The sequence below is a fragment of the Nematolebias whitei genome, chromosome 13 (genome assembly GCF_014905685.2).
Source record: "Nematolebias whitei isolate Nwh7 chromosome 13, NemWhi1, whole genome shotgun sequence".
NCBI classification, from domain to species: Eukaryota; Metazoa; Chordata; class Actinopteri; order Cyprinodontiformes; family Rivulidae; genus Nematolebias; species Nematolebias whitei.
In genome coordinates, this window is record NC_056510.1 from 30,514,235 (window position 1) to 30,527,223 (window position 12,989).

The following is a 12,989-nucleotide window of genomic DNA, read 5'->3' on the forward strand; positions in this document are numbered from 1 at the left end:
TTCTTTTGCTTGATTAATTCAAGAAAGAAAGTCTCAGGATGGGTCAACCTGTATTTCTGGATTGAAATCAATGAAATGACAGTTTCTGTCCCATAAGGTGCCTAAGGTCAAGGTTTTGACATCAGGCCTAGTTCACTACACCACTAAATATGAAGTAATCACATTAATATAATTTGAATCCTTGAGGATATATCTTGTAGAAAGATTTGTGCCTAAAATAAAAGTATGCTGCAAGAATCACACATGTTGCTTTTTTTGGTATCTTGATTGGCACCATTATGTCTGTGCTTGGTGAGGTTACCGTTGGTGGGGATATCTAAGGAGACAAGTTTTTCTCATGAAAGGGCTGCCATTATTTCCTTCAACCAACCAAATGTACAGAGAAGGTGACAATAGGTGAGAAAAATTGGAGGCAGGAAATAGGTCAGGTAGATAGAGACTGAGTGGAGCACACAAATGAAGAGAGCATCTTATATGTAGCTCCCCTGTTGTGCACCATTGAAAAGACCCAGCACAGATGTCAAAGCACCAAACTCTCAAGCACATTGTACACATGTCTGTCGCCACAGCACCCAAACAAAATATCAGCAACCAGATAAATATTCTAAATGGCAGGGGGTTAGAGGTGTATGCTGGACTTCTAGGACTTAAGTGAAAATCAATACTGGTGAGCTGTTGAGGCCACAGCGGTGCAGTTTATTGTCTACAATGCAGTGGTTTGACCAGCAGCATTTGTGGTAATGGAAAATGCTTGAAAAGATAATCAGGTCATTGTCATCAGTGAAATCTCATGTTTCTGGACTGTACAAAGAGTGAAAGCATGTCATACATTGATCTTAAAGAATATAACTATCAGTCATAACATTTATGACCAAACATCTCATTTACAGAGGCACGCAAAAGCACAGTGGCTACTCATTCATCAAAAATAAAAATGCATCTACACACTGTTTATCAAGGCACCATGAGAGTTATAGCTAAAAATTTGAAGCAACCTTGAAGCATTTATGGAAGATTTTTGACTTCTTGAGGAGTAGTAATATATTGGATATATGCAGGTACATCTAAAAAAATAATTAAAATATTGCGAAAAAAAAGGTTGGTTTTTTTGTGATGAATAATTTCAGAAAGTGAAACTTGTATATTATATAGATTCATTACACATAGAATGACACATTCCAAGCCTTTATTTTTTATAGTTGCATTTCTAACATCCTTCTACCATTATGATAAATGTCGCTCATCTGGACATGCCCAAACCATCAAACCATCTCAGTCTGCCCTCTCTAACTTTATCTCCTAGTTGTTCAATCTGTGCTGTACCTCTGATGATCTCATTCCTAATTTTATCCATCCTTGTCACTCCTAAGGAGAACCTCAACATCTTCAGTTCTGCCACATCCAGTTCTGGCAACTGTTATTTTTTTTTTTTAATCAGTCTGTCTGTCTCCAAACCATACAACATAGCTGGCCTAACCACTGACTCATAAACATTTCCTTTGGCAATTGCTGCCACGTTTTGTCACACCCGACTCCTGAAATGTTTCTCCCTCCACTCCATTCTGCCTGGACTCTCTTTTTCACAAATTTACCACACTATATAATTTCCTGGACAGTTAACCCCAAGTATTTGAAGTCCTGCACCTTTGTGACCTCTACTCCTTGTAGGACCACTTTTCCATCGGCCTCCCTCTCATTCACAAACATGTATTCTATCTTACCACAGCTGACTTTTATTCCTCTTCTTTCAAGTGCATACCACCACCTCTATAAGTTCTATTCCACCTGTTCCCTGTTCTCACCACAGAACGCGATGTCATCTGCAAACATAATAGTACATGGGGATTCCTGCACAACCTCATCTGTTAGTCAGTCCATCATCAAAGTAAACAAGAAGGGGCTCAGAGCCCATTCTGAGTCTTGGTGGAGTCGACCAAGACAAGATGGCGCCTTTGTTGATGGCACGCAGTCTACCTCTCCTGAATTTGTTAAAGTTACTCATGTTTTGCCTTCTCTTCATCCATGATGTATCCTCACTTCTAGTGTACGACCGCTCAACTCTGCTAAAGATCCAGGATTCGCTAAACAACGCACCAGTTTTTGGTAAAACTGGACATTTTAAGAAACCACCGCCCTTCCTGGCGTCTGTGCCAGCCTATCTACGCCGCACTACCGGGACGTTGCTACGCAACAAACGCCGCAGAAGACGTGGAAGGAGAGCGGGAGTCCTCGTCAAATTCAAATTCTACCTCTCCTCTCACAGTACGGGTGATCATCGGCTTCTACTGCAGGACTTACCTTCAGAGTTTGGCATCGTCGACCTCCGGCGTTCCCTGGTATATCGTCATCGATGCCTCGTTCCTGTCAATCCTGGTGTCAACTTTCAGTTTCCACCTTGTCGCTCTGTGGGGACTAGGAGGGGGGGCTGCGTGCAACAGAACCTCCGCCCGCTTGCCCGAGCAGCTGATGACGCAAATGGCTGTGTACCAGCGCGTGCAGCCCTGTTTAATGCCCGATCGCTCTCAAATAAAACCTTTATGCTAAACGATCTGATCTCTACTCATCATTTGGATTTATTCCTGATGACTGAGACCTGGCTGAAACCAGGGGACAACAGTGCATTTTCTGAGCTCCTCCCACCTGGATACTCCTACCTGAGTGCACCGCGTGTGTCTGGCCATGGGGGCGGTCTCGCTGCTGTGTTCAGTGATAAACTCACCTGCCGCCCACTGCCTCCTAAAAACTACAGCAGCTTTGAGCTTCAGCTGTTTGTGATGGAATTTGCACATCCCCTGCTGTGTGGTGTTTTATATCGCCCACCAAAATATAATAAGGATTTCATTAATGAATTCTCAGAACTGTTAGCTGAACTGTTGCCAAAATTTGACAGTTTGCTTTTATGTGGTGATTTTAACATTCATGTTTGCTGTCCCTGTAACCAACTTTCTGCTGACTTTCAAAGCCTTCTGGATTCTTTTAACCTGTCACAATCTGTGTCAGGGTCCACACACAGTCATGGTCACACTTTGGACTTAATCATCTCTCACGGCCCTCGTGTATCTGTTATAGAAATTTTGGACACTTGTATTTCAGACCACTTTCCTATTATATTTGAATTTTCCACTCCTCCCCCGATAAAGACTATGCTTCCAGCACGTCGCTGCCGCTTCATCACTCCCTCCACTCCAGGTCAGTTTGCTGCTGCGTTTAGAAGCACTGACTTCTACTCTGCTGAAAGTCTGGACTCATCTCTACATCCAGAAGAATTTATCACCTCCTTTCAATACACTTCTACAAAGATCTTGGACTCCATCGCTCCTTTAAGACAGACTTCTACAAAAATCAAACCAGATCCCTGGCTTAATGGTACCACTCGGACTTTTAGACAACGTTGCAGGAAAGCAGAACGCAGATGGAAGAAAGACAGGCTTCGTGTGTCCCAGGACATACTGAGAGACTGTCTTCATGAATATCAAAAAGCTGTTCAGCAGGCCAAATCACAATATCTTTCTAATTTAATTTCTACCAGTTGTAACCGGCCAAGGGTTTTATTTAATACCATTCAGTCTGTCATTAATCCCTCCATCAATGTTCTGAAAACTGCTACACAGTCTACCTGTGATGGTTTTCTTGATTATTTTGTGAACAAAATAGACTCTATCAAGCAGAACATTGTCAGTACATATAATGCTGTTCAGTCATGTGCTCCCTCAATAACCTCTGCTGTGTTTGATCAATTTGACCTGGTCTCACTACCTCACCTCGTTAAGGTGGTTCAGCAGATGAAACCTACAAACTGTACCCTGGACATCATCCCCTCTAAGATGTTCAAGCAGTCCTTGGATGTTATTGGTCCTTGTCTTCTGACATTTATTAATAGCTGTCTAAGTTCAGGTTATGTCCCGTCTGTTTTCAAACATGCTGTGGTCAGGCCTCTTCTTAAAAAACGGGTTTAGATCCTACAGCTTTTTCTAATTTCAGGCCAATTTCACACTTGTCATTTTTATCCAAAGTTCTGGAAAAGGTTGTTTTCATTCAGTTGCAATCTTTTTTAGAACACAACAACTTGTTTGAAAAATTTCAATCTGGCTTCAGACACCGCCATAGCACTGAATCTGCACTACTCAAAGTACAGAATGATATTCTTTTGTCCCTTGATGCCAAAAAACCTGTTCTGCTGGTGATGTTGGACCTCTCAGCAGCTTTTGATACTGTAGACCATCAGGTCCTAATCACTCGTTTGGCTCAGCAGGTTGGCCTTCAGGGTGTTGTGCTCGAGTGGTTTAAGTCCTATTTAACAGACAGAACTTTCTCTGTTATGATTGGTGATCTGTCCTCTTCTTCAGTCTCTTTGACCTCTGGTGTACCGCAGGGATCCATTCTGGGGCCTGTTCTCTTCTCACTTTACATGCTACCATTAGGACCCATCATTGCACGCCATAATCTGTCTTTTCATCTGTATGCAGATGATCTACAAATCTATCTGCCGGTCACTCCCAGTTCCTCACTCGGTTTCAACTCTATTGCCAGCTGCTTAAATGACATTAAGCACTGGCTGTCTCAGAATTTTCTCCACCTCAATAACGATAAAACTGAATGGCTTTTATTTGGTGCTTCCAGTAATTCATGCAACATCTCTCCCAGTCTAGGTTTTCCGCTCCCCCACGCCAACCAGGTGGTAAAAAATCTAGGAGTGGAGCTTGACTGTAACTTAAAGCTAGATAAACAGATCAGTTCTGTTGTGAAAACCAGCTTCTTTCAGCTCCGTCTGCTTTCCAAAGTAAAATCACTCCTTAGCCGTAGTGATCTGGAGAAGGCCATCCATGCCTTTGTGAGCTCTAGGCTTGATTACTGTAACGCCTTATATGTGGGTATTAATCAATCTTCTATCTCCCGTTTACAGCTTGTACAAAACTCTGCTGCTTGCTTGTTGACTAACACACGTAAATATGAACACATCACTCCTGTCCTTTCTTCTTTACACTGGCTCCCGGTTCAGTTTAGGATACAGTTCAAGCTGCTACTGTTTGTTTTTAAAGCTTTGAATGGCCTTGCACCACCTTATATTTCAGAACTTTTGAAAGTCCACCAGCCCAGCAGAGCTTTACGGTCTTCTGGTCAAAATCTGCTGGAGGTGCCACGCTCAAGGTGCAAACAATGGGGGGACCGGTCCTTTTCTGTTGCAGGCCCAACAGCCTGGAATACTCTTCCCTATGAGCTGCGTGCCATCTCTGATCTGGTTCTGTTCAAAGCCAAACTGAAAACATACTTATTTAAAAGGGCTTTTAATGTTTAACTTTTAGTAGTTTAGTATTTACTATTTATTTTTTTTATTTTATCTCTTTTACCTTCTTTTATTCTCGCTGTGTTTTTTAATTTGCACTGATGTATTGTGTCCTGTTTTTAATCTTGTTTTGTCTTGTGAAGCACCTTGGTCAATGCAAGGCGTTGTTGGAAGGTGCTATAGAAATAAAGTTTATTATTATTATTATTATTATCCTTGATGCAATCCCACCTCCACCTTGAAGCTATCTGTCATTTCGAGTCCTACAGCACATCTCACCACTGTCCTGCTGTTCTCATACATGTCCTGTACCGGTCTAACATACCACTACATTACATTACATCACCTATCACTCCAGATTTACTCATGTTATACCACATCTCTTCACATGGCACTGTGTCATATGCTTTTTCTAAATCCACAAAGACACAATGGAGTTCTTTCTGACCCTCTTTGTACTTCTCCATCAACATTCACAAAGCAAAGATGGCATCTGTGGTGCTCTTTCCTGGCATGAAACCATACTGCTGCTCACAGATAGTCACCTCTTGTCTAAGTCTTGCTTCCACAACTCTCTCCCAGATCTTCATCGTGTGGCTCATCAACTTAATTCCCCTGTATTTTTTCAACTCTATACATCACCCTTGTTCTTAAAAATGGGCACTAGCACACTTCTTCTCCATTCCTCAGGCATTTTCTCACCCTCAAATATGCCATTGAATATTTGAGTCAAAAACCTCACTGCCATCTCTCCAAGACATTTCCAAACCTCCACTGGTATGTCATCAGGTCCTACTGCCTTCCCCTTGTTCATTCTTTTCAGAGCTTTCCAGACTTCACCCTTACTAATCTTTCCCACTTCCTGGTCCACAGTTTCTATGACCTCTACTCTTCTTTCTCTTTCATTCTCTTCATTCATTAGCTCCTCAAAGTACTCCTTCCATCTTTCTGTCACACTCTCCTCACTTGTTAGAACATTGCCATTTCTATCTTTAATAAGCCTAACTTGTTGCACATCCTTTCCAGCCTGATCCCTCTGTCTTGCCAATTAGTACAAGTCCTTCTCACCCTCTTTAGTGTCCAGTCTCCCATATAACTCATTGTACGCCCTCTGCTTTGCCTTACCTACTTCCCTCTTTGTTTTACGTTCCATCTCCTTATATTTCTGTCTCCTCTCTTATGTCCTCTCACTGTCATATTTCTTCTTGGCTAATCTCTTTTTTGAACGGTGTCCTGCACTTCATTATTCCACCACCAGGTTTCCTTATCATCTATTCTCTGTCCAGAAGACACACCAAGTACCTTCCTACCTGTCTTTCTAATTACTGTTGCTGTAGTAGCCCAGTCATTTAGAAGCTCTTTCTTACCATCCAGAGACTTTAACAGCTCCCCTCTGAATTTATCACAACATTCTTTCTTCTTCAGCTTCCACCATTTTGGTCTTCTTCTCTGATTTTGCTCTTTTTCTCTTATTCACAGCAACACTCATTCTACACACAACCATCGGATGCTGTCTGGCCACACTCTCCCCTGCCACAACCTTACAGTCTCCAATCTCCCTAAGGTTTCCTCTTCTACACAGAATGTAGTCAACCTTTGTACTCATTCCTCCACTTTTAAAGGTCACTCTATGTTCCTCCCTTTTTTGGAAATAGGTATTGACTATAGCCTTTTCCATTCTCTTCACAAAATCCACCACCATCTGTCCTTCCTGGTTTCTTTCCTTGACACCAAACCTACCCATCACTTCCTCATCCCCTCTGTTTCCATCACCAACATGTCCATTCAGGTCTGCTCCAATTACCACTCTTTCCTCCCTGGGAATACTCTCTATCACTTCATCCAGATCTTTCCAAAATGTATCTTTCTCCTCCCCATCACATCCAACCTGTGGCGCGTAACCACTGATGATATTTAGCATCAGACTTTTTACTTCTACCTTCAGGCACATCACCCTATCAGACATTCTCTTCACCTCTACTGCATTCTTTGACAACTCCTCCTTCAGGACCACCCCAACTCCATTCCTCTTTCTATCCACACCATAATAAAACAGTTTGATCCCTGCCCTCAATGTTGCGAACCTTGCTGCCCTTCCACTTGGTCTATTGGACACATAAAACATCTACCTTTCTTCTATGCATCATGTCAGCCAGATCTCTACCTTTGCCTATCATTGTCCCCACATTTAGAATTGCAACCCTTAGTCCTACATTCTTTACGTTCCTCTTCTCCCTCTGTCTCCTGACACGTTTCCCTCCTCGTGGTCTTTAGCTAACACTAGCACAATTTCTGCCAGCACCCTGATTGCCAACAGCACCGGTGGCGGTCGTTGTTAACCCGGGCCTCGACCGATGCGGTATGGTTTCGTTTTGATGAACTCGCATTATAGATTTGGTAAAAGTGTTTTACATCGGATGCCATTCCTGACACAACCCTCACCATTTACCCGGGCTTGGGACCTGCACAAGAGATACAATGGCTTGTGCTCCCTAGTGGCTGGTTTCTATTGGTCATTCATCCATATTTCATATTTTTCATAATTTCATATTCTCATTCACAAGCTGACAATAAACATTACAGAATTGTGTATTTAAATTATCAATTTTTTTGTCTTTTCTTTGAGTAAGGGGAATTACATATTGTTGTTGATTCCCACATTGGGGGAATTTGAAGGGGTCAGCAAAACCAGACTGCAATAGCTGAGCCTCACCCTGGGTGAACCACCTTCAAGATCATGCTATCTCTCCTGCTAGTTAAGTATTTTCTTATTCTTGCCACTACCTAATGATAACTTTAACAAGGGGCTGCTATGAGGATGTTTAGGGCCTTGAAAATCTTTCTGTATTCATCTCCTGACATGTACTTTTCAATAACCAATAATATCCGATAGTAACTTATCAACAGAGGATGCCATCTCCTCTGTGGTCCACACTGCGCTCAACCACCTGGAGCAGAAAGACTATTACATCTGTATGCTCTTTGTGGACTTCACGTCTGCCTTTAACACCATGATCCCCCAAACCCTGATGGACAAACTATTCACACTAGGACTAAAGCCCCCAGTATACTGTTGCATACGTCCATACACAGAGGTATGCACGTACGTACGCAGAGGTACGAGCATACCCCACAGGGCATGTCTGTGCAAAGCTCAAATTTTTACGACCGCATACGCGGTGTCGCACAATAAACTGCCCAGCAACGGACTGTTTTGTATGCAACACCAATGTATTAAATTCCCCTTCTTTATCTCTGATCTGGCCTTTTCTTTTGTTTTTTTGCCAAGAGGCAAGTGATCTCTTCCTCCTTCGTTGATGCAATGACTGAAATGGTGAGAAATGAAGGAATTTGTCACGAGCGAATTAAACTCAGGTCCAGTATGGCTGCAGGAGGGTCTGGAGATTTCCTGGTGGGCTGGTCTGATGTGTGGGCTGTAGAGCCAGCTCTCTCTGTTTTTTTTTTTTTAGATCTTTTTTAGCAACATATAAACACAGAAAACCGCTGCAGCTGAGGCTGCCAGAGCTAGCTTTTTTCCTTTTTTCTGACCTGTCGATCGATCCAGTAGGCGTGTCAGCAAATGACCAATCAGTGACCTCAATTTGTCCCGAAGTTAAATGCCCCTTGTCTGTGAAGCTGCTCTGCAGCTGCTCGGGGTGTACTCTGGAGTACAAAGTCTGAACCCTCTGCATACAGTACGCGTGAACGGACGTACACGGCAGTATACTGGAGCCTTAAGCCCCTCTATTTGCAACTGGGTACTAGACTTCTACTAGACTACTAGAGGATCTGCGGTGGAAGTGGTTTCCAGCTACAAGTACTTGGGTGTGCACTTGAATGACAATCTCAGCTGGGGCAACAACACCACCAGCCTGATCAAGAAAGCTCATCAGAGACTCTACTTCTTCAGGCGGCTGAGACGAACTGGTCTGGGAAGCTCAGTCCTCACCTCCTTCTACAGGTGTGCAGTGGAGAGCATCCTGTGCTCCAGCATCAACGTGTGGCATGGAAGCTGCACAGCTGCAGAAAGAAAAGCTTTGCAGAGAGTGGTGAAGGCTGTACAGAAGACTGTTGGAGTCCGCCTCCCCACCATCACAGACATCTACACCTCCAGATGCAGGAAAAGGGCCACCTGCATCATGAAAAACCCCACTCACCCAGCTTACACACTTTTTGCCCTGCTCCCCTGAAGAAGGAGTTCAAGGAGCATTAAGTGTAGAACCACTAGACTGAGGAACAGCTTCTACCCTGAAGCTGTTAGACTCATGAATCTCTAACCAGAATAATCACTGTGAAAAATCACATCATGTTGCTGCTGATCTGTTTCATGTTGATGTTCATGTGTGCTCATCTGCTCAGACTCATGCTCATGTTCGTGCTGCTGTTCGACCTAATGTTTTTATGCTATTAGTGCTTAGTGTATTTTTAGTTGATGTTTTTCTTAGTTCACATTTTAGATGTTATTAGTGTTTTTATTTTACATTTTATTTTTGGATGTACAGTAACTGGGACCCTGTGTACATAATTTTGTTCCACCACATGCAGTGCAAACGACAATAAAGAATCTCTAACTCTGATAAACTTTTTTCTGAGTTAAACGTAGGGCCAGGATTCTGCAGTCTACACTCATCTCCAGGCCAGCGGTCACTCGTTCAGGGATGAAGATCTTCACATCCTGGACATAGAGGAACGATGGTTTGAGAGAGTAGTAGTAGTAGATGGAGGCCATCTTTGTGAAAAGAAATCGTCCATCATTAAATAGTGGTGGAGGCCTCCGGGTTCAACTGTCCCCCTCTTACAATGCTGTGCTTGCCAGTATCACTCAACCCCATGTGAATAATAAACAGCCATTAGTGTGCTAATGATCCATTGTTAGGCTGATGGTCCTTCTTGACCATGTGAGCAGCTGGTTTTGGTTGTCAGCAGCAAGCTGGTTGATCCACTCTGAGAAGGTTCTATTCAAGAGACTGAGCTGAAAACAGCACCTCAGACTCAGGAAGTGTCTCGGATGAGAGACGAAACGTTTCTACATTTTTTTTTTCTTTTTTTTTTTTTTTTTTTTTTTGAATGTCCAGAGGGCAAGATTGAACTTTTTTTGAAAATGTAGGACTGTTACTTGCATTCACTTTTTTACATCACATATATTTATTTTATTAGTATTACTCTGTAGAAATGTAATTTCACTTTTACAATGAAGTTTGTTTTTTTTGGTAAGAAGGCCAATTTATATTTACCATAACATATTTAGTATATCAAGACAGTGTAAACCATTCAAGGGATTGAATACTTATAGGCACAGTATTTCTGCAAAAATAAAAATAATAAATAAATTATACAGTGTTATAAATATGTAGTTCATAAATGGTTTGCTTTTAATTATTCGCCTATAAAATACAAAAACAGATTAGACAAAATCAAAACAGCCTGTTTTCAGAGCCACTCCTATTTGCTCTCTTCACTAACCAAGCAGAACAGCCATTGCTCACTCACTCTATAATGAAGACCCTGGGCAAAAAAGCCATGCCTTAGGGCAAACATAAACAACCACAGCAGCATGCAAATGCAGGAGCAGTGTTGGCCAGTTTAATAAACTTTGCATAAATCTTTGGTTGACATTAAAGCAAAGAGTCCGATTTTACCTTTTGAGTTCCGTTGCCATTCTAAATCTCATTCCGTTATAAAAATGTGGTGCTTAAGTGCTGAAAAGCTGCAACATTTTGGTAGTAGGTTAGACTTTGGTTTTGTTTGGGTAAGACTGTGGGGAGACTAGGTGTGATTGGTGGTCTGGTTTAAAGTGAGGACCTTCAGATATACATTCTAACATTTTCTTCAGTTTCTGATCTACATAAAAGCACACAAAATTTATCCACTGCTGGTTATCTTTTCTTTCTTTTTTAGACTCATTTGGTGATCTCTTGGAGTGACACTTTTCCGTGGAGGACAATAGCAGTGGAAATGGATTACAACTGTGAAAGATAGGTCACAGTTTGGCACCACACCTACACTGTTCAGCATTAATTTGGCAAAACACACCCCAGGAGGCTCTCTGTCCTTTCTGCCTACGCTTGTGTGGGCAGAAAGGTTATTTTCTTTTAGCCATTTTCTCTGTGCACTGTGGCTTGCCTTTGGAAAACACCTGACATTTTATCTACTCCTTCACTGAAATCTTCTAGTAACACTGCAAATATTTTAAATTACCCAAGGGTTTTTATTTTCTTTATGAGGGAATTCAAGTGTTAAGGTTCAATGTTCATATAATTAAAATTATTTTAATAGAATCACAAAACAGATACCTTTTTTCTTCCCCCATCAAAAATTAGTAGTAATTTTAGACATTTAATAGCAGTTTGGCCATTAATAATTCATGCCCACTAAATTCATAAAACATCATCGTGTCCCCAGCAAGTAACATTTGATATTACATCCAAGGCCCAAAGCTGAGATGTTTGCCAGAATCCCATCAAAAGAAATTTCTAAAAATACTGACCAGCATATTCACCCTCAAAGGCCCTCGGTGGCCCTTTAAGAAAGACTGGAGGAGAAGTCCCCCGCTATCTATTTTCTTTGGCACCACAGCACCTTTCTGAACGTTTTTCATTTGATTCCTTGCCTCTGCTTTTTTCCCCTCTCCCCTCTTCTTCACTTCCAACTCTTTTCATAATGTCAGTTTAGTTTAATCTAAAGGATTTAACACAACCAGCATCTTTTAATGTCTGTTGAAAAGGCACTTGTAACACATCAAATTTCCTTTCACCTCTGCTGTTTTTTATTTTTTCTCTCCCTTTGGCAGGGGTAGAAGACAAAGATCAATTATTTGCAAAATTTGAAGTTTCATTTAAATCATTTTTTCTATCTATATCCTTGCGACATTTTAAGTGGGCCATCTGTCTAAACATCTCTCAGGGTTCTCTTTCCTTTTTTTCTGATCATTTCCTCGCCTTATTCATGAACCCTAGGAGTCCAGCTTTGTAGTAGTGTTGGAGTTGGAGCAGCCTACCCCCAATGAATATAGCTCTGGGCCTTAGCCTGCATAAGAGCCCCCCCTACAAATAGCCTTACCTCCCCTTTGCTCTCCCCTCCACCTCTTTCCATTAGGGCCCTCAAAATTTCTGAACTTGCTCCACAAAAACAATCTGCTTTGTTGTGATCAGTTCTCCTCACCGTATGTCTCTTGATTTCTAAAAATCAACATAATGTTTCAGATCACCATTTTCTTGTCTGTAGTCTTCCCTCCTTTCCCGGTGTCACCTCCTTATTGCAGATTTGTATGCAAGCTGTGACCTAGGTGGCTACAAAGCACTGCACATTATTCTTGATCATTCCTCTACCCCCCATGAAGCCAGTTACAAGAGAAAATATCCCTTAATGATGTTCTGGCTATTAACAGTGTTGTATAGTGTCCAAATGTCTGCCCCATTTTCCCAACCAACAAATAAACGTAGACTCAAAAAATTGGGAATTGAGAGTGAGAACATTTGTTTAAGCCAGTTTCATATTACAGTAGTCCCTTGCTACTTCGCGGTTCGTTTTTTGCAGACTCGGTCTATTGCGGTTTTTCAAAGTAAGATTGAACATGACACACAATTGGCTGATTGATGGATGAGCTGCACAATCGGCATGAATTTTATTAAAATAAATAATTTTAAAGTACCTGTGTGCAGCCTAAAGCTGTGGAGGAACTTCCTCCTGCAGCTGATCAGCTGAT

The 12,989-nt window shown here is 41.8% G+C and overlaps 1 pseudogene; it reads right to left on the reverse strand.

The window, feature by feature from the left end:
• Nucleotides 1-7,916: 7,916 nt before the first annotated feature.
• On the reverse strand, nucleotides 7,917-8,048 carry LOC119419805 (annotated as a pseudogene).
• Nucleotides 8,049-12,989: the final 4,941 nt, after the last annotated feature.